Source organism: Bufo bufo, chromosome 9 (assembly GCF_905171765.1).
Source record: "Bufo bufo chromosome 9, aBufBuf1.1, whole genome shotgun sequence".
Lineage (NCBI taxonomy): Eukaryota > Metazoa > Chordata > Amphibia > Anura > Bufonidae > Bufo > Bufo bufo.
This window is the reverse complement of record NC_053397.1, coordinates 129084894-129107324: the sequence shown is the minus strand read 5'-3', so window position 1 is coordinate 129107324 and position 22431 is coordinate 129084894. Positions and strand designations below refer to the sequence as shown.

The window sequence follows — 22431 nt, the reverse complement described above, 5'->3', positions numbered from 1 at the left end:
CACATGAAAAACAAAAATGTGGTACAAAAAGCTGGCCGTACACATTGTACAGACAGCAATGTACAATGCGTACGTGCTATATAAGTCTAGTGGACACACAGGAATATTTGTTCACTTTCAAGAAGTAGTGATCAAGGCCCTAATTCTTCCAAACCAAGCAGAAGAGGGCCCTAGTACTTCTGTAAGTCACAGTGGCCGTATTGTACCAGGACAACATTTCCCAGCTGAAGTCCCCCAGACAGCAAGAAAGGGAAGGACCCAAAAAAGATGCAGAGTGTATTCAAAAAGGGGTATTAGGAAGGACACCATTTACCACTGTGAAACCTGCCCTGAAAAACCTGTCCTGTGCATGAAGGAGTGTTTTAAAGTATACCACACATCCATGGAGTATTAATTTAATTTTATCCTTTATGCTCCCTGTAAAATTTCCACTTTTTATCTCTGATTTAGTCCACCTCGCTTGCATATCCACGTTCCAACAACCACTACATATTATTTTCTGTGAGACAAACGTTAGGTCAAAAGTGCCCTTTCCACCCCTTAAATTGTTCGTACGGGGGTGCTCTTTCCAAAATGGGGTCACTTCTTCGAGTTTTTAATTTCTGGGGACCTCAGGAAATGTATTTAATGCAACATGGCAGCTAAAATCCATGTCTGTTTATTCAGGCCTGCAAAAACCACATTTTGTACTTTGCACCTAGAGCCATGCTGTGCGCCCATACAGCAGGCTACAAGCACATATGGGGTGTTTGAAAAAAGGAGAGAAAATGGGGAACATATACTGGGGTGCATTTTCTCCTTTAACTCCTTGTGAAAGTGAAAAATTGGGGTCTGCTAGTAATTTTTCACTTTTACAAATGTGTGCTTTGAAATGTCTTCTCAAGAGTTTCTGTCCGCTGTGAGACATCTGTTTGCTGAAAAGTGCCCTTTTCATCACTTAAAATGTTCGTACGGGGGTGCTCTTTCCGAAATGGGGTCACTTTTTGGGGTTTTTAATTTCTGGGAACCTCAGGAATTTATTTAATGCGACATGACACCTAAAATCCATGTCTGCCAATTCAGGTCGGTCAGCAAAATTCATATTTTCCAGGTTGCCTGCTGTGCGCCCATACAGCAGGCTACAAGCACATATGGGGTGTTTCCTGAATGGGGAACCAAATGGGGAACACATCCTGGGGTGTATTTTGTTCTTTAACCCCTTGTGGGGAAGAAATGGGGTCTGCTAGTAATTATTTTTTGCCCCACAAATTTGTGCTTTGAAATGCTTTCACAAGTGTTTCTGTCTTCTGTGAGACAACTGTTTGCTGAAAAGTACCCTTTCTACCACTTAAAATGTTCATACGGGGGTTCTCTTTCCGAAATAGGGTCACTTCTTGGGGTTTTTCATTTCTAGGGCCCTAAAAAAGCCATGCGACATGGCTCCTAAAATACATGTCTGTCAATTCAGGTCAGCAAAATCCATATTTAGCTGTTTGAATCTAGAGCCCCGCTGTGCGCCCATACATCATTTTTTGAGCACATATGGGGTGTTGGCGTATTCGGGGGGAAATGTGGAACAAAATGTGGGGTGCATTTTGTCTTGTTACCCCTTGTGAAAGTGAAAAATGTGGATGTAAAGCAACTTTTTCTGGAAAAAAATGTAATTTTTCATTTTCACAGCGAAGCGTTTCCTAATTCTGTGAAACACCTGATGGGTCAAAGTGCTCACCACACACCTTGAAATTTTTGTTGAGAGGTGTAGTTTCCGGATTGGGTTCAGTTTTTGGGGGTTTCCACTGTAGGGCCACCTCAGGGTGTCTTCACATGCGACATAGCTCCCAATTACCATTCCAGCTAAATCCTCTCTCATAACGCCATATGGTGCTCCTTCCACTCTGAAGCCTGCTGTGCGCCCATACATCATTTTTTTAGCACATATTGTTGGCGTATTCGGAGGAAAATGGGGAACAAAATGTGGGGTGCATTTTGTCCTGTTACCCCTTGTAAAAAGTGAAAAATATCGGTGTAAAGTTACTTTTTCTGGAAAAAAAATGAATTTTCCTTTTTCCCACCAAGCATTTCCTAAGGCCTCTTGCACACGACCGTATGGCTTTCTCAGTATTTCGCTTTCCGCAAAAAACGGATCCGCAAAAAAATACGGATGACGTCCATGTGCATTCCGTTTTTTGCGAAAGAGAAGAGCTGGCCCCTGATAGAACAGTACTATCCTTGTCCGTTATGCGGACAAAAATAGGACATGTTTTATTTTTGAACGGAAATACGGAAATACGGAAATGGAAGGCATACGGAACTCAAAAAACTGAATGTAAACGTAAAAAAAAACGTTTGTGTGCAAGAGGCCTAATTTTATGAAATGCCTGATGGGTCAAAGTGTTCACTACACATCTTGAAATATTCCTTGAGGGGTGTAGTTTCCAGAATGGGATAACATTTTGGGCGTTTCCACTCCTGGGGTACCTCCCTCAGGGTGTCTTCATATGCGACATACAGTCAGGTCCATAAATATTGGGACATCGACACAATTCTAATATTTTTGGCTCTATACACCACCACAATGTATTTGAAATGAAACGAACAAGATGTGCTTTAACTGCAGACTGTCAGCTTCAATTTGAGGGTATTTACATCCAAATCAGGTGAACGGTGTAGGAATTACAACAGTTTGCATATGTGCCTCCCACTTGTTATGGGTCCAAAAGTAATGGGACAATTGGCTTCTTAGCTGTTCCATGGCCAGGTGTGTGTTATTCCCTCATTATCCCATTTACAATGAGCAGATAAAAGGTCCAGAGTTCATTTCAAGTGTGCTATTTGCATTTGGAATCTGTTGCTGTCAACTCTCAAGATGAGATCCAAAGGACTGTCACTATTAGTGAAGCAAGCCATCATTAGGCTGAAAAAAGAAAACAAACCCATCAGAGAGATAGCAAAAACATTAGGCGTGGCTAAAACAACTGTTTGGAACATTCTTAAAAAGAAGAAACGCTCAGCAACACCAAAATACCCAGAAGACCACGGAAAACAACTGTGGTGGATGACCGAAGAATTCTTTCCCTGGTGAAGAAAACACCCTTCACAACAGTTGGCCAGATCAAGAACACTGTCCAGGAGGTAGGTGTATGTGTTTGTCAAAGTCAACAATCAAGAGAAGACTTCACCAGAGTGAATACAGAGGGTTCACCACAAGATGTAAACCATTGGTGAGCCTCAAAAACAGGAAGGCCAGATTAGAGTTTGCCAAACGACAGCTAAAAAAGCCTTCACAGTTCTGGAACAACATCATATGGACAGATGAGACCAAGATCAACTTGTACCAAAGTGATGAGAAGAGAAGAGTATGGAGAAGGAAAGGAACTGCTCATGATCCTAAGCATACCACCTCATCAGTGAAGCATGGTGGTGATAGTGTCATGGCGTGGGCATGTATGGCTGCCAATGGAACTGGTTCTCTTGTATTTATTGATGATGTGACTGCTGACAAAAGCAGCAGGATGAATTCTGAAGTGTTTCAGGCAATATTATCTGCTCATATTCAGCCAAATGCTTCAGAACTCATTGGATGGTGCTTCACAGTGCAAATGGACAATGACCCAAAGCATACTGCAAAAGCAACCAAAGAGAACGTTATGCAATGGCCAAGTCAATCACCTGACCTGAATCCGATTGAGCATGCATTTCACTTGCTGAAGACAAAACTGAAGGGAAAATGCCCCAAGAACAAGCAGGAACTCAAGACAGTTGCAGTAGAGGCCTGGCAGAGCATCACCAGGGATGAAATCCAGTGTCTGGTGATGTCTATGCGGTTCAGACTTCAGGCTGTAATTGACTGCAAAGGATTTGCAACCAAGTATTAAAAAGTGAAAGTTTGATTTATAATTATTATGCTGTCCCATTACATTTGGTCACTTAACAAGTGGGAGGCACATATGCAAACTGTTGTAATTCCTACAGCATTCACCTGATTTGGATGTAAATACCCTAAAATTAAAGCTGACAGTCTGCAGTTAAAGCACTTGCTCGTTTCTTTTCAAATCCATTGTGGTGGTGAATAGAGTTAAAAATGTTAGAATTGTGTCGATGTCCCAATATTTATAGACCTAACTGTGGAAGCCAAAAGCTAATACTGCAAAATCTGTCCTCCAAAAGTCCTAATGCGCTACTTTCCTTTTGAACCCTGCCATGCACCCATTCATCGTTTTTTGAGCACATACAGTACAGACCAAAAGTTTGGACACACCTTCTCGTTCAAAGAGTTTTCTTTATTTTCATGACTATGAAAATTGTAGATTCACACTGAAGGCATCAAAACTATAAATTAACACATGTGGAATTATATACATAACAAACAAATGTGAAACAACTGAAAATATGTCATATTCTAGGTTCTTCAAAGTAGCTACTTTTTGCTTGGATTACTGCTTTGCACACTCTTGGCATTCGCTTGATGAGCTTCAAGAGGTAGTCCCCTGAAATGGTTTTCACTTCACAGGTGTGCCCTGTCAGGTTTAATAAGTGGGATTTCTTGCCTTATAAATGGGGTTGGGACCATCAGTGGCGTTGAGGAGAAGTCAGGTGGATACACAGCTGATAGTCCTACTGAATAGACTGTTAGAATTTGTATTATGGCAAGAAAAAAGCAGCTAAGTAAAGAAAAACAAGTGGCCATCATTACTTTAAGAAATGAAGGTCAGTCAGTCAGCTGAAAAATTGGGAAAACTTTGAAAGTAAGGGCTATTTGACCATGAAGGAGAGTGATGGGGTGCTGCGCCAGATGACCTGGCCTCCACAGTCACCGGACCTGAACCCAATCGAGATGGTTTGGGTTGAGCTGGACCGCAGAGTGAAGGCAAAAGGGCCTACAAGTGCTAAGCATCTCTGGGAACTCCTTCAAGACTGTTGGAAGACCATTTCAGGGGACTACCTCTTGAAGCTCATCAAGAGAATGCCAAGAACCTAGAATATGACATATTTTCAGTTGTTTCACACTTGTTTGTTATGTATATAATTCCACATGTGTTAATTCATAGTTTTGATGCCTTCATAGTCATGAAAATATAGAAAACTCTTTGAATGGGAAGGTGTGTCCAAACTTTTGGTCTGTACTGTATGTGGTTTTGGTGCATTCCGGGGGAAATGTGGAACAAAATGTGGTGTGCATTTTGTCCTGTTACCCCTTGTGAAAGTGAAAAATCTGGGTGTAAAGCAACTTCTTCTGAAAATGCCTGATGAGTCAAAGTGCTCACTACACACCTTGAAATATTCCTTGAGGGGTATAGTTTCCTGAATGGGGTCACTTTTTTGGGGTTTCCACTGTAGAGCCACCTTAGGGTGTCTTCATATGTGACATAGCTCCCAATTACCATTCCAACTAAATCCTCTCTCCAAAAGCCATATGGTGCCTCTTCCACTCTGAAGCATGCTGTGTGTCCATACATCAGTTTCTGAGCACACATGGAGTGTTTCTGTAAACTCCTGATTCAGGGTAAAATATTGTAAGTTTTGTTTGGCTGTTAACCCTTAATGTGTTACAGAAAAAAATAGATAAAAATTTTAAATCTGCTAAAAAGGCACATTTTGAAAAGCAATTCCCTTTTTCTCGTGGGTTCACCTGTCATCGCCAGTTCTGTGAGAATGTCTGGCAGACGTTCTTCTCTACCTCTTCCATGACGTTCTTTGTTTTGGTTTCACTTTCTCATCTCCTTTTCTTCTCCCAGGTGTCACTTATGTAGACTAATTGTCTCCCTTTATATTCCCTCCCATACTCCCTCACTTTGCGGTTTATACTACTTCCTGGATGAGGTGTTCACTGCTGGAAGCTGCTGATTGCTCAGATAAGTCCTTTCCTTTATTTGTGTTTCCTTGCTGGCTTGATTCTAGGTGACCCTGACTCCGTCCATATTATGTGCAGGAAGCCGGTGGTCGTGTCCCCTCACTATTATAGGGTTTTCAGGTGTCACACAGTTTTAGGTACGTGGGCATGCAATCGTCTACCATCGAGACCCTTGCATGGGCATAGCAGTCAGGGAGAGCTCTTAGGGTTTTATAGGGCTCACCCATATGCTCCTTAGTTTGGGATCAAGCCAGTCGGATGTTTATTTATAAGTTCCAGCTATCTGTAACATCATCTGTGACAGCACCTAAATGGTTAACAAAGTTTGTAAAATCAGTTTTGAATACCTTGAGGGGTGTCATTTCTAAAATGGGGTCATTTTTGGGTGGTTTCTATTATGTAAGCCTCACAAAGTGACTTCAGACCTGAACTGGTCCTTAACCACCTCAGCCCCTATGGCTTAAACACCCTGAAAGACCAGGCCACTTTTTACACTTCTGACCTTTTTACTTTTTTTGTTATTAATCAAAATTTAACGATTTTTTTGCAAAAAAATGACATTTTTCACTTTCAGTTGTAAAATTTTGCAAAAAAAACGACATCCATATATAAATTTTGCTCTAAATTTATTGTTCTACATATCTTTGATAAAAAAAAAATGTTTGGGTGAAAAAAAATATGGTTTGGGTAAAAGTTATAGCGTTTACAAACTATGGTCCAAAAATGTGAATTTCCGCTTTTTGAAGCAGCTCTGACTTTCTGAGCACCTGTCATGTATCCTGAGGTTCTACAATGCCCAGACAGTACAAACACCCCACAAATGACCCCATTTCGGAAAGTAGACACCCTAAGGTATTCGCTGATGGGCATAGTGAGTTCATAGAACTTTTTATTTTTTGTCACAAGTTAGCGGAAAATGATGATTTTTTTTCTTTTTTTTTTTTCTTACAAAGTCTCATATTCCACTAACTTGTGACAAAAAATAAAAACTTCCATGAACTCACTATGCCCATCAGCGAATACCTTGGGGTGTCTTCTTTCCAAAATGGGGTCACTTGTGGGGTAGTTATACTGCCCTGGCATTCTAGGGGCCCAAATGTGTGGTAAGTAGGTAAATGACCTGTGAAATCCGAAAGGTGCTCTTTGGAATGTGGGCCCCTTTGCCCACCTAGGCTGCAAAAAAGTGTCACACATGTGGTATTTCCGTATTCAGGAGAAGTTGGGGAATGTGTTTTGGGGTGTCATTTTACATATACCCATGCTGGGTGAGAGAAATATCTTGGCAAAAGACAACTTTTTCCATTTTTTTTTATACAAAGTTGGCATTTGACCAAGATATTTATCTCACCCAGCATGGGTATATGTAAAATGACACCCCAAAACACATTCCCCAACTTCTCCTGAATACGGAGATACCACATGTGTGACACTTTTTTGCAGCCTAGGTGGGCAAAGGGGCCCAAATTCCTTTTAGGAGGGCATTTTTAGACATTTGGATACCAGACTTCTTCTCACGCTTTGGGGCCCCTAAAATGCCAGGGCAGTATAAATACCCCACAAGTGACCCCATTTTGGAAAGAAGACACCCCAAGGTATTCAATGAGGGGCATGGCGAGTTCATAGAAAAAAATTTTTTTGGCACAAGTTAGCGGAAATTGATTTTTTTTTTTTTCTCACAAAGTCTCCCTTTCCGCTAACTTGGGACAAAAATTTCAATCTTTCATGGACTCAATAAGCCCCTCAGCAAATACCTTGGGGTGTCTTCTTTCCAAATTGGGGTCATTTGTGGGGTGTTTGTACTGCCCTGGCATTTGAGGGTCTCCGCAATCATTACATGTATGCCCAGCATTAGGAGTTTCTGCTATTCTCCTTATATTGAGCATACGGGTAATGAGATTTTTTTTTCCGTTCAGCCTCTGGGCTGAAAGAAAAAAATGAACGGCACAGATTTCTTCATTCGCATCGATCAATGTGGATGAAAAAATCTCTGCCAAAAAAAGAAAAAGGAGGGGAAAGGCGTCTGCCAGGACATAGGAGCTCCGCCCAACATCCATACCCACTTAGCTCGTATGCCCTGGCAAACCAGATTTCTCCATTCACATCAATCGATGTGGATGAATAAATCCTTGCCGGGATTTTTTTTTTTTATATATATACAAAGTGTTTGCCAAAGTATATGAACACCGCCACCTCCTCAGCTCATATGCCTCGGCAAACGTATCTTTTACTGCAGAGGAGAAATCTCGCCTTGCAGCGCCGTATACACCGACTTGCGTGTAATCTGACAGCAGCGCAATGCTTCTGTCAGAATGCACATCAGTGCTGCAGCTAGTCGATCGGTTGGTCCACCTGGAAGGTAAAAAAAACAAAACAAAAAAGAAAAAACCAGGCCGCAACGCAATAAATTTATTAACTTCAGAACAGAACATATTAACTTTTTTTTTACTTTTTTTACTTTTTTACTTACCGGTAATTTTTTTTTTGTTTATTTTTTTTTACCTTTATAGAACAAACCTCTCCTTCCCCATGGGACAATGTGCAAAGCGCAAATCGCCCAAAGATGTGGCAAAGTACGTTATGCACTTTATCCCAGGTGAAAGGAGAGGTTTGCAGCAGCTGTGAGTAAAGGGGCCCTAATAGCCCTGTGTGCCTGTCCTGTGAGATGCAATCCCTATGCTAGGTGTACCTGTGTGTGGTTCTTCCGGAAACACTCTCCTAAGCATAGGGCAGGGTGGTCAGGACAGTCAGGACAGAAATAGCGGGTGTCACGCCTTATTCCACTCCTGCTACAGACACAAATTTTTTTTCGGGGTGGCGGTTGGGTTGAGGTACCAGCAACGACACTGGGGAAATGTCGCTCGTGTAGACGGCTAACTACACTGGTGGATGGGGCCACGGAACCTTCTGGTTACAGGAGGTTCTCGATGATCTCTTCCAGGAATTTGAGGAAGGATCGTGTTCTCCCAGCCTTACTGTAGAGAACAAAACTATTATACAGAGCCAATTGAATTAAATATACAGACACCTTCTTATACCAGCGTTTGGTTCTGCGGGAAACTAAATAGGGAGCCAACATCTGGTCATTGAAGTCCACCCCTCCCATGAGCGCATTATAGTCGTGGACTGAGAGGGGCTTTTCAATGACACGGGTTGCCCTTTCAATTTGGATTGTCGTGTCTGCGTGAATGGAGGAGAGCATGTAAACGTCACGCTTGTCTCTCCATTTCACCGCGAGCAGTTCTTCATTACACAAGGCAGCCCTCTCCCCCCTTGCAAGACGGGTTGTAACAAGCCGTTGGGGGAAGCCCACGCGACTAGTTCGCGCGGTGCCACAGGCGCAAATCCGTTCTAGAAACAAATGCCTAAAGAGGGCCACACTTGTGTAAAAATTGTCCACATAAAGATGGTACCCCTTGCCGAATAAGGGTGACACCAAGTCCCAGACTGTCTTCCCACTGCTCCCCAGGTAGTCAGGGCAACCGACCGGCTCCAGGGTCTGATCTTTTCCCTCATAGATCCGAAATTTGTGGGTATAGCCTGTGGCCCTTTTACAGCGCTTATACAATTTGACCCCATACCGGGCACGCTTGCTTGGGATGTATTGTTTGAAGCCAAGGCGCCCGGTAAAATGTATTAGGGACTCGTCTACGCAGATTTTTTGCTCAGGGGTATACAAATCTGAAAATTTCTGGTTGAAATGGTCTATGAGGGGCCGAATTTTGTGGAGCCGGTCAAAAGCTGGGTGGCCTCTGGGACGGGAGGTGGTGTTGTCGCTAAAATGCAGAAAACGCAGGATGGTCTCAAATCGTGTCCTGGACATAGCAGCAGAGAACATGGGCATGTGATGAATTGGGTTCGTGGAACAATATGACCGCAATTCATGCTTTTTAGTTAGACCCATGTTGAGGAGAAGGCCCAGAAAAATTTTAAGTTCGGAAACTTGGACTGGTTTCCACCGGAAAGGCTGGGCATAATAGCTTCCCGGGTTTGCGGTTATAAATTGTGTGGCATACCGGTTTGTCTCTGCCACGACTAAGTCCAAGAGCTCCGCAGTCAAGAACAGCTCAAAAAATCCCAGGGCCAAATCGATTTGAGCCGTCTCAACCCGAACTCCAGACTGGGCGGTGAAAGGGTGAACTAATGGTGCGGCTGAAGTTGGTGACTGCCAATCAGGGTTTGCCAGCACCTCAGGGATTCTAGGGGCTCTACGGGCCTGTCTGTGCGGTGGCTGCGACGGGGTAACTACTGCACGTGCCACCGTACCAGCTTCAACTGCCCTTCTGGTGCTCGCCACTTCACCATGTTGTACGGCAGTGCTGGTACTAGGTCCAGGAAGGGCTGCGCTGCTGGTGTATGCCTCACCACGTGATCCGGCAGCGACAGCCCCACTCTGCTGCTCTTGAAGCGGATCCTGCGTAACCTGTGGTCTAGCGACACGGGGCTGGGTACGCCTGGTTCTATCAGGGACCTCCACCTCCTCGTCCGAACTTTGGGTCAGAGAGCCACTGCTTTCCACAGGTTCATATTCTGACCCGCTAGATTCGTCAGATGAGGGTTCCCATTCCTCATCCGACTGGGTCAGAATCCTGTAGGCCTCTTCAGAAGAATACCCCCTGTTTGACATTTTGGACTACTAAATTTAGGGGTATTCCCTGAGACTACCCAAGAAAAAAAGCAAACCTGTCTTACAAAGGGGAGGCTAGCGAAGTACCGGAGGCCGCTGCGGTTGATAAAAAATATCAAAACTGATTTTTTTATCGCCGCAGTGCGTGTAAAGTGAATGTGCAGTGATCAAAAAATATATATTTTTTGTCACTGTGGTGGGGCAAACACTGCGTTTTGGGTGGAGGGCGAGCTAAGGTGACACTAATACAATTATAGATCTGACAGTGATCAGTTTTGATCACTTACAGATACTATAAAAGTACAAATGCTGATTAGCGATACGCTAATCAGCGAATAAAAGTGACTGCGGTGCGGTGGGCTGGGCTCTAACTGACGCTAACTACCTAACCAAGGGGCCTAAACTATCCCTAAAACCTAACAGCCAATACTAGTGAAAAAAAAAAAGTGACAGTTTACACTGATCACTTTTTGTCTTTCACTAGTGATTGACAGGGGCGATCAAAGGGGTGATCAAAGGGTTAATTGGGGTGCAGGGGGGTGATCTGGGGCTAAGGTGTAGTGTTGGTGCTACTCACTGTGAAGTCTGCTCCTCTGCTGGATCCAACCGACGAAAAGGACCAGCAGAGGAGCAGAGAAGCCATATAACAGATCATATTTACTAATATGATCTGTTATATGGCTTGTGATTCTATTTTTTAAAAATCAGCAACCTGCCAGCGACGATCATTGGCTGGCAGGTTGCTGATGCAATTGTCCTCGAACTTTTGCCGGCCCGCGATGCGCATGCGCGGGCCGGCTGTGACCGAAATCTCGCGTCTCGCGAGAGGACGCGCCGGCGCGTCCAAGCGGAATGAAACAACCACCTCCAGGACGCGTCGCTGCGTTCGGCGGTCCGGAGGTGGTTAAAAAGTGTTTTTTTTTTTTTTTTTAAAACTTCAAGATTTGCATCTAAACTTCTAAGCCTTCTAACGTCCCCAAAAAATAAAATGCCATTCACAAAATGATCCAAACATGAAGTAGACATATGGGGAAAGTAAAGTAATTACTAGTTTTGGAGTTATTACTATCTATTATAAAAGAAGAGAAATTGAAATTTGGAAATTAGCAAATTTTTAATTTTTTTTGTAATATTTGGCATTTTTTATAAATGAAAATAAAATATTTTGACTAAATTTTAACACTGTCATGAAGTACAATATGTGACGAGAAAACAATCTCAGAATGGCCTGGATAAGTTATTACCACATAAAGTGACTGTGAGAGATGGGCTTTGTTTCTCTATGTGTATGTGGTGTGAACATTCTGTAGTACACATTTTTGTCCACTAGATGGCAGCAAACCATATAACCATGTATGAGAAGTTCAATAAGTGGGGGGGGGGGGGGGGGGGGGTTACATTGCAGTTTTCAAATCTACCTATGAACTCAGTTGAAGTTGCTGAAACCACTCCTATCAGGTTAAGGAGACAATAGTCTCTTCTTAACCGCCTCCAGACCGCCTAACGCAGGATTGCGTTCCGGAGGCGGTCGATTCATTCCTCTTCGACGCATCGGCGCATCATCTCGCGAGACGCGAGATTTCCTGTGAACGCGCACACACAGGAGCGCGTGTTCACAGGATCGGGAGGTAAACGAGTGGATCTAGAGCCTGCCAGCGGCGATCATTCGCTGGCAGGCTGTAGATGCGATTTTGTTAACCCCAAAAAGGTATATTAGACGCTGTTTGGTTAACAGCGTCTAATATACCTGCTACCTGGTCCTCTGGTGGTCCCTTTTGCTTGGATCGACCACCAGAGGACACAGGCAGCTCTGTAAGTAGCACCAAACACCACTACACTACACCCAACCCCTGTCACTTATTAACCCCTTATTAACCCCTAATCACCCCATATTAGACTCCCTGATCACCCCGCTGTCATTGATCACCCCCCTGTAAGGCTCCATTCAGACGTCCGTATGTGTTTTGCGGATCTACGGATCCGCGGATCCGCAAAACACATACGGACGTCTGAATGGAGCCTTACAGGGAGGTGATCACCCCATATAGACTCCCTGATCACCCCCCTGTCATTGATCACACCCCTGTAAGGCTCCATTCAGACGTCCGTATGTGTTTTGCGGATCCGCGGATCCGCAAAACACGGACAACGCGGATCCGCAAACCACGGACACCGGCAATGTGCTTTCCGCATTTTGCGGATCCGCACATTGCCAGAACTATATAGAAAATGCCTTTTCTTGTCCGCAATTGCGGACAAGAATAGGACATGTTCTATAGGCTCTACAAAAAACGCAGTGTTCGCCCGATCAGGCCTGATCTTGTGCACACAATTGCATTCAGTCCGCCCCACCGCAGTGACAGAATTATTTTTTTCTGATCACTGCAAAAACACCGTAAAATCGCTGCAGCGCTATAAAGATCACTTTTGAGGGGCATGGCGAGTTCATAGAAGATTGTTTTTTTTTGTCACAAGTTAGCGGAAATTGTTTTTTTTTTGTTTTTTTGTTTTTTTCTTACAAAGTCTCATATTCCACTAACTTGTGACAAAAAATAAAATCTCACATGAACTCACCTTACCCCTCACGGAATCCAAATGCGTAAAATTTTTTAGACATTTATATTCCAGACTTCTTCTCACACTTTAGGGCCCCTAAAATGCCAGGGCAGTATAAATACCCCACATGTGACCCCATTTTGGAAAGAAGACACCCCAAGGTATTTCGTGAGGGGCATGGCGAGTTCATGTAAAATTTTATTTTTTGTCACAAGTTAGTGGAATATGAGACTTTGTAAGAGGAAAAAATAATAATAATAATAATTTTCCGCTAATTTGTGCCAAAAATAAAATATTCTAGGAACTCGCCATGCCCCTCACGGAATACCTTGGGGTGTCTTCTTTCCAAAATGGGGTCACTTGTGGGGTATTTATACTGCCCTGGCATTTTAGGGGACCTAAAGCGTGAGAAGTAGTTTGGAATCCAAATGCGTAAAAAAAAGCCCTGTGAAATCGTAAAGATTCTCATTGGAATTTGGGCCCCTTTGCGCATCTAGGCTGCAAAAAAGTGTCACACATGTGGTACTTCCGTACTCAGGAGAAGTAGGGCAATGTGTTTTGGGTGTATTTTTACATATACCCATACTGTGTGTGAGAAATATCTCTGTAAATGACAACTTTTTAATTTTTTTTTATGCAAAGTTGTCAATTTACAGAGATATTTCTCTCACCCAGCATGGGTATATGTAACAATACACCCCAAAACACATTGCCCTACTTCTCCTGAGTACGACGATACCACATGTATGACACTTTTTTGCAGCCTAGGTGCGTAAAGGGGCCGAAAGTCCAACAAGTACCTTTAGGCTTTACAGGGTTGCTCACAATTTAGCCCCGCCCAAAATGCCAGAACAGTAAACACACCCCACAAATGACCCAATTTCGGAAATTAGACACCCTAAGGTATTCGCTGAGGGGCATATTGAGTCCATGAAAGATTGAACTTTTTGTCACAAGTTAGCGGAAAGGGAGACTTTGTGAGAAAAAAACAAAAAAAAATCAATTTCCGCTAACTTGTGCCAAAAAAAAAAAGACTTCTGAGAAGACTTCTTCTGACGCTTTAGGGCCCCTAAAATGCCAGGGCAGTATAAATACCCCACAAGTGACCCCATTTTGGAAAGAAGACACCCCAAGGTATTCCGTGAGGGGTATGGTGAGTTCATGTAAAATGTTATTTTTTGTCACAAGTTAGTGGAATATGAGACTTTGTAAGAAAAAAATAAAAAAAAAAAAATCATTTTCCGCTAACTTGTGACAAAAAATAAAAACTTCCATGAACTCATTATGCCCATCAGTGAATACCTTAGGGAGTCTACTTTCCGAAATGGGGTTATTTGTGGGGTGTTTCTACTGTCTGGGCATTGTAGAACCTCAGGAAACATGACACATGCTCAGAAAGTCCGAGCACATTTTTGTACCATAGTTTGTAAACGCTATAACTTTTGCGCAAACCAATAAATATACACTTATTGCATTATCAAAAGACATGTAGAACAATAAATTTAAGAAAAATTTATATAGAAATGTAGTTTTGTTTAAAAAAATTTACAACACAAAGTGAAAAATGACATTTTTTTGCAAAAATTTGGGTTAATTTCGATTAATAACAAAAAATGTCAGCAGCACCAAAATACCACCAAATGAAAGCTCTATTAGTGAGAAGAAAAGGAGGTAAAATTCATTTGGGTGGTAAGTTGTATGACCGCGCAATAAACTGTGAAAGTAGTGTAGTGCAGAATTGTAAAAAGTGGTCTGGTCATTAAGGGGGTTTAAGTTAGGGGAGCTGAGATGGTTAAGGAACACCCCTTTTGTGATGTCATGTCTGCTATTTAAGTCAATGTAATGTGAATAAAGCTGTTCTCTTCTACCATGGCTCAGGGGGTTGAGAAGATGCTTTCATGAAACCACCTAGTGTGTCTGGTCTCATTATGAAAGCAGTATGATACGTACATACATAGGCCTCTTGCACATGGGAGAGATTTCCGCGCGGGTGCAATGCGTGATGTGAACGCATTGCACCTGCACTGCATCCGGACCCATTAATTTTTCTGGGGCTATGCACACGAGCAGTGATTTTCACGCATCACTTGTGCGTTGCGTGAAAATCGCAGCACGCTCTATTTTGTGTGTTTTTCACGCAACGCAGGCCCCATAAAAGTGAATGGGGCTGCGTGAAAATTGCAAGCATCCGCAAGCAAGTGAGGTGCGATTTTCACGCATGGTTTCTAGGAGATGATCGGGATGGGGACCCGATCATTATATTATTTTCCCTTATAACATGGTTATAAGGGAAAATAATAGAATTCTGAAAAACAGAATGCTTAGTAAAATAGGGCTGGAGGGGTTAAAAAATAAATTTAACTCACCTTAATCCACTTGTTCGCGCAGCCCCGCTTTTCTTCTGTCTTCAACTGTGAGGAAAAGGACCTGTGGTGACATCACTGCCCTCATCACATGGTCCATCACATGATCCAGATGGATCATGTGATGGACCATGTGATGAGCGCAGTGACGTCACCACAGGTCCTTTTCCTCACAGATGAAGACAAAAGAGAAGCCGGGCTGCGCGAACAAGTGGATTTAAGGTGAGTTAAATTATTTATTTTTTTTATTTTTAACCCCTCCAGCCCTATTTTGCTAAGCATTCTGTTTTAAGAATGCTATTATTTTCCCTTATAACCATGTTATACGGGGAAAAAAATACAATCTACACAACACCTTAAACCCAAACCTGAATTTCAGTGAAGAAGTTCGGGTCTGGGTACCACATTCCGTTTTTTATTACGCGCATGCAAAACGCATTGCACCCGTGCGATAAAAACTAAACAACGGAACGCAATCGCAGTCAAAACTGACTGAAATTGCGTACCTACTCGTGCCAGTTTAGCGCATCTTGAGCTAAAACGTGATGCCTGTGTGAAAGAGGCCTTATACTTCTAATTGATTGGCACAACACAAACAAGATGAGAAGGCGCATGAATTGAGCTGACAGTGACACGTCAGATTTGCAAAAATGGCCTGGCAGGAAGGTGAAAACTGGCCCAGGGTTTGAAAGCTTAAGGCTGAGGACACATTTGGGTTAATTTGTTTATCATTGCATTTTACCTCATTGTGGGCTAAAATATGTTTTTAAGTTGGTTCTTTATTAGTTTGATCGAGCATGTTCGGCCGAACACCAGTTTAGCTCGGGCATCTCGATGCTCGGCACATGGCGGTATTCGGGCTGAATATTGCATGTGCTTGAGCGCAATGCTCGAGTCTCCCTCCCCCGCATGTTTGTTGCCTGCCTACGCAGTCAATAACGTGCAAGTAAGTACTGCCCTTCACTGTAATGCCGTAGCCATGTTGGTTACTGGCATTGCAGTGATTGGCTGGCCTGAAAGCGTCATCGTGTTGATCTGGAATATTTCGAATTGCACATTTTTATCTCGAATATCGGCAACTTCGAGAATTCGCAAATATTTAGAATAGAGTGATATATATTTGTAATTTCGAATATTCATGATTTTTTTTTTTTATCAGTACACATGATCCCTCCCTGCTTCAGCTTGTGGGCCCAATGAGAAGGCTGCAATATCTTTGACTTTAGGAGTATGTTTATTGCGAATTTTCGTAATGCTAATTTTTGTAATGAGAATTTTTGTAATGAGAATCAATGAGATTGTGAAAACTCTGATCCAATGGTATATTCTAACCCCCAGGCGTTCCCATGGTGACGGGGACTCTTGTTGGGGAGGAGTATGCCAAAGTGGAACAACTGTACAGATAAAAAAAAAAAGATTTTTAGAATATTTGCAATATTCAAAAACAAGACTATATATAGCAATATAGCGAATATTCGGAAAAAAATGAATATAGAGCAATTTAGCTAATATAGTGCTATAATCTTCTTTGTCTAATAGTTGTAATTTTTTTTCTCATCTGAAGTTCAGAGTGGGAAAAAAAAATGACAACCTATTAAAAAAAGATTATAGCACTATATTAGCCTAAATTGTTCTACATTAGTTTTTGTTTTCAGAATATTCGCTATATTGCTATATATTCCTTGTTTTAGAATATTACGAATATTCGAAAAAAACGAATATATAGACGAATATTCTAAAAAACGAATACATTCGATATAGTGCTATAATATTTGTTTTTCGAATATTCGTAATATTCTAAAACAAGAAATATCATAGAATATAGCGAATATTCGAAAAAAAAACTAATGTAGAAACAATTTAGCTAATATAGTACTATAATGTTTTTTTAATTTTTTTCCAATCTGAAACTTCAGATGAGAAAAAAATTACAACTATTAGACAAAGAAGGATTATAGCCCTATATTAGCTAAATTACCTCTATATTTGTTTGTTTTTTCGAATATCACTATATTGCTATATATAGTCTTGTTTTTGAATATTGCGAATATTCTAAAAATCTTTTTATTTTTTATCTGTACAGTTGTTCCACTTTGGCATACTCCTCCCCCAACAAGAGTCCCCGTCACCATGGGAACCCCTGGGGGTTAGAATATACCATTGGATCAGAGTTTTCACAATCTCATTGATTCTATTACAAAAATTCTCTATATTGCTATATTGCTATATATTCTTGTTTTTGAATATTACGAATATTCGAAAAAAACTACCGTAATATATTAATTTTCTAGAATATTTGTCTTTTAAAAAAACATCTGTACAGTTGTTCCACTTTGGCATACTCCTCCCTGACAAGCGTCCCCGTGACCGTGGGAACGCCTGGGGGTTAGAATATGCCATCGGATCTGAGTTTTCACAATCTCATTGATTCTCATTACAAAAATTTGCATCACGAAAATTCTCATTACGAAAATCCATATTACGAAAATTCGCAATCAACACTACTCCCTAACGAATATTCGAATTCACGAAATATTGCGAAATTCGAATATGACCCCTGCCACTCATCACTAGTTATCGGGTGCTATAACGTGTTCGGCTCAGTGTTAGTCCAGGGAGAGCTGTGCTGAGGAAGGGAAAAGATAGTGTACCGGAAGTGAAAATTTTTTTTTCAAGTTGAAAAACTTGGCAGAGACCCAAAAGTCCTTTTAACTATTGTTGTGTGTGGCAGCAGCAATATATTTTTTAGCGCAACCTGCACTAAATTGCTAAGACCTTTACAGACCCAAAAAGTCCTTTAAGGACTTTTGTGTGGCAGAAAATATCTATTTTTTAGCGCATCCTGCGCTAAATAGCGAGCAGTAGTTAGGCCGCTGCAGACAGTGACATTATCTGCGCTACATCTCCTGTGTAACGTGTACGCATCCCAAACAATATCGGTGACATCCAGCGTACTTTTTCCGCAGACAGCGACATTACCCTGGGGTAATCTCCTGTGTAGCATTTCCACAAGCCAAATACCTGTGACATTCCCTGTAATTTTATATTAGACGCTGCTGACATCAGCAACATTAAATGCGCTGCATCTCCTGTGTGCGCATCCCAAAAATATCAGTGACATCCAGTGTACTTTTTCCGTAGACCGGTGTCCCGCTGCGGACAGTGACATTACTTGGGGTACATCTCCTGTGTAACGTTTCCACATCCAAAATATCTGTGACATTCCCTGTAATTTTATATTAGCCACTGCTGACATTAGCGACATTATCTGCGGAATTTCTCCTGTGTGGCGTTTCCACATCCCAAATACCTTTTTTAACTTTTTTGCGCATACACTTACAAATCCTGCGCTACTGTACGTGTGACATACTTTCAAGCATATTATAACATTTAATATGAAGAAGGCAGGCAGTAAGGACAGGGAAGTGGCCGTGATGCTGATGGTGCACGCAAAGGCCGTGGCCCTGGGCGCGTTTGAAACTGTGCCTGCTGCCAGAGCACAAGAAAAACAATCATCCCCAATACCTAGCTTCATGTCCCTGTTTGCTGGACGGCGCAGGACCAACGCTCTCGAAGTCAGACCAGTGCGACCCCGGTGGTCGGTTGGATTGCAGCCGCTAATGCTTCCAGTCGGTTAAGCACCACCCTGTCTTCACCAAGTCCAGTCTCAGTAGCCAAGAGTCTGGTCAACACAATCCTCACCCTGATCCTCCTTCCTCCACCATCCTTCCTCTCTCTGAGGAGCTCTTTTCTCTCGACGAGCCCGTTTGAAGGTGACATGAGATCTTGTGCCCTAATTCCCAAACTCTTGAGCATCCACAGTCACAGGAAGATGACGGTGGGGAATGGCGATTAGTGTTTCACGAGGTGGATGAATCACAGTTGTCAATAACTGAGGCTGTTAGGTCAACAAGTCAGGAGGATGAGCAGAGTGAGGAAGTGGAAGAGGAGGTGGTGGATGATGAAGTCACTGACCCAACCTGGGAAAGTGGAAAGCCGAGCGAGGACAGCAGTACAGAGGGTGAGGGATCTGCAGCACCGCAACAGGCTGGAAGAGGCAGTTGGGGTGGGCCAAAAGGGAGAAGATGGGCCACACCAAACAGGCCCACAACTGTTCCCCCGGAGCACACCGCCTTGCAGAAATCTCCCTTGCCGGTGGGGTAGGTCTCTAGCGCTTTTTTGAGGAAAGTGCGGACGACCAAAAGAATTGTAATTTGCAACTTGTGCCATACAAACATGAGCAGGGGCGTGAACACTAGCAACCTCACCACCACCAGCCATAAATCCGCCACATGACATCAAAGCACAGTAATAGGTGGGCCGAATGCCTGGGTCCACAATCTGTGTCTGCGGGGTCACACCACTGCTTCCTCTTCGCCTATGTTACGTGCTGGCCAATTCCCTGTCGGAAGGCGCAGGCCCAGATGCCTCCTGCCCTGCACCTGGACCTTCGCAAGCACCATCAGCGACTATATCCACTTCCGTGTCCCAGCGCAGCGTACAAATGTCCTTACCCCAGGCATTTAAACGCAAGAGCAATACCCAGCCACCCACCCCCAGGCCATAACACTAATGCGCAGCTTTCCAAAATACTGCCCCCGGAAAGGTTTCCATTAAGGCTTGTGAATAGGGATTTTTGGACCCCAGACCCGAACATTTCAGGAAACGTTCGGGTTCAGGTTTGGTGTTCGGCAATTTCTCTCGCGCTTTTTGAAAGGGCTGCAGAGCAGCCAATCAACAAGCGTTTAACTATGTGCCCGTTAGAAGCCATCACAGCCCTGCCTAATAATGGCATGCTATGATTGGCTAGTGCAGCATGTGACCCAGCCCTACTATATAAGCTGGAGTCACGTAGCGCTGCACGTCACTCTGCTGTGCTTAGTGTAGGGATAGGATGCTGCTGCTGTGAGGGAGAGAATAGGAAAGAAACTTTAATCAGAACTACAATTGAACTCAGCGATCTACATAGATTTTGTTGTGTGGGTGTAGTGCACAATCTTTTTACCCTGCCCTGAAGCCAGTGACAGAGAAAAATAACTTTTATCCGTCTGTTAGGTAAGGTGGGCGGTGGCAGCCATTTTATGCAAGCTCAGTGCACCAGAACTGCATATGTGCTTTTGTGACATTAAAATCCAAGCTTGAAATACTGCAATAATAATCTGGTTTTAAAAAAAACACCCATTTTGGGCAATATCCTACATCTGGTTCCTTTGCAACATTTAGTCAGTGTAAAATTTAAGCTAGAAATACAGCTATAATTTTCTGGGTTTTAAAAAACCACCCTTTTTGGGCAAAATATTTAATTTGCAGCCTTGTCTGTATCTGTACGTGTGAAATTCAAGCGTTATATACTGCTGTCATATTCTGGTATTAACAAAACACACATTTAGGGTAAAAATCTTAATTTTGCAGCCTTGTTTGCATCTGTACATGTGAGATACACCCTTTATATACTGCTGTGCTATTCTGGTATAAAAAAAAAACACCCATTTAGGGCAATTTTTTTTATTTTGCAGCCTTTGCTGCATATGTCATATCCCCGGAAGAAGCCAGGTCTACTGGCGAAACGGCGTTGGGTCAGGAGTCAGCCGAGAGATCGATACACCACTCAGGGTATGCCTATTTTGTTCTTTCACCTAAACCTCTATTTTTACAATTGCCTCCTTTGTACTTTGTTTGGGGCGATGTAGCCATGAGGTTCTTTGGTATGCTCTTTTAGCTAGCATTCTTTTTCCCTGTTCCTTGGTGCACTGATCTCCCGGTCTCTCCTTGGGTCCTGCTCCTCATCTGTGTGTCCCGCCTTGTGCTGCCTTTTTTACTATTATGTATGTATGTACTGTTCATGTATATTTATAATAAAGTCTTTTGGATTTTCATACTACGAAAGTCATGTTCAATTTTTTGGTGATAAGTCATTGTGAGCTAAACCCTTTAGATACTGTTGTTTATTTCTGCTATTAAAAAAACACCCATTTAGGGCAAAAATCTTAATTTTGCAGCTTTTGCTGCATATGTCATTGTGAGATACACCCTTTAGATACTGTTGTTCTATTCTGCTATTAAAAAAAAAACACCCATTTAGGGCAAAACTTTTTATTTTGCAGCCTTTGCTACATCTGTCATTGTGAGATACACCCTTTACATACTGCTGTGCTATTCTGGTATTAAATAAACACCTATTTTGGACATAAATCCTTGTCTGCATCTGTGATTGTGAGATACACGCGTTAGATACTGTTGTTCTTTTCTGTCATAAAAAAAACCCACCCATTTTGGGCAAGATCCTAAATTTGAGAAATACGTCCTACGGGAGCGTTCAGCTCTCCATCTCCCAAACACTGGAGCGGAAGAGAAAGTACCCCCATACCCACCTGTGATCCCTGGCCCTGAATGCCAGCATTTCAAAATTACTGTCCTTTGAAATGCTGGGATTTCGTCTGGTGGAGACGGAGAGTTTTAAAAGCCTTATGGCGGTGGCTGTCCCACAGTACATCGTGCCCAGCCACCACTACTTTTCCAGGAGTGCCATCCCTTCCCTGTACATCCAAGTGGTGGACAAAATCAGGTGTGCACTGCGCAACGCCATCTGTGGCAAAATCCACCTAACTACGGATACGTGGACCAGTAAGCACGGTAAGGGACGTTATATATCTCCATTACAGCACACTGGGTAAATGCAGTGTCAGCTGGGCCTGAGGCGGATAGCAGTTTGGCGCATGTCCTTCTACCACTGAGGATTGCAGGGCGCTTCAGTTTGCCTCCTGTTGCTTTCTCCTCCTACTCCGCCTCCTCATCCTCTACCAGCTCCTCATCCGGTCAGCGTAACACCTTTTACCAACAAATTCAGCACAGCCAGGGGTAAACAACAGCAGGCAGTTTTAAAACTTCTCTGTTTGGGGGAAAAACCCACACCGCGCAGGAGCTGTGGACGGGCCTTGAACAACAGACCGATGAGTGGTTGGTGCAAGTGAGCCTCAAGCCCGGCCTGGTAGTGTGCGATAATGGGCGAAATCTCGTAGCAGCTCTGGGACTAGACGGTTTGATGCACATTCCTTGCC

At 42.9% G+C, this 22431-nt stretch overlaps 1 protein-coding gene across 3 annotated transcripts in view; it reads right to left on the bottom strand.

The window, feature by feature from the left end:
* Window positions 1-22431, bottom strand: part of LOC120978679 (L-selectin-like) — an 869073-nt gene that overhangs the window by 275037 nt on the left and 571605 nt on the right. The gene's annotated exons all lie outside the window — the stretch shown is intronic.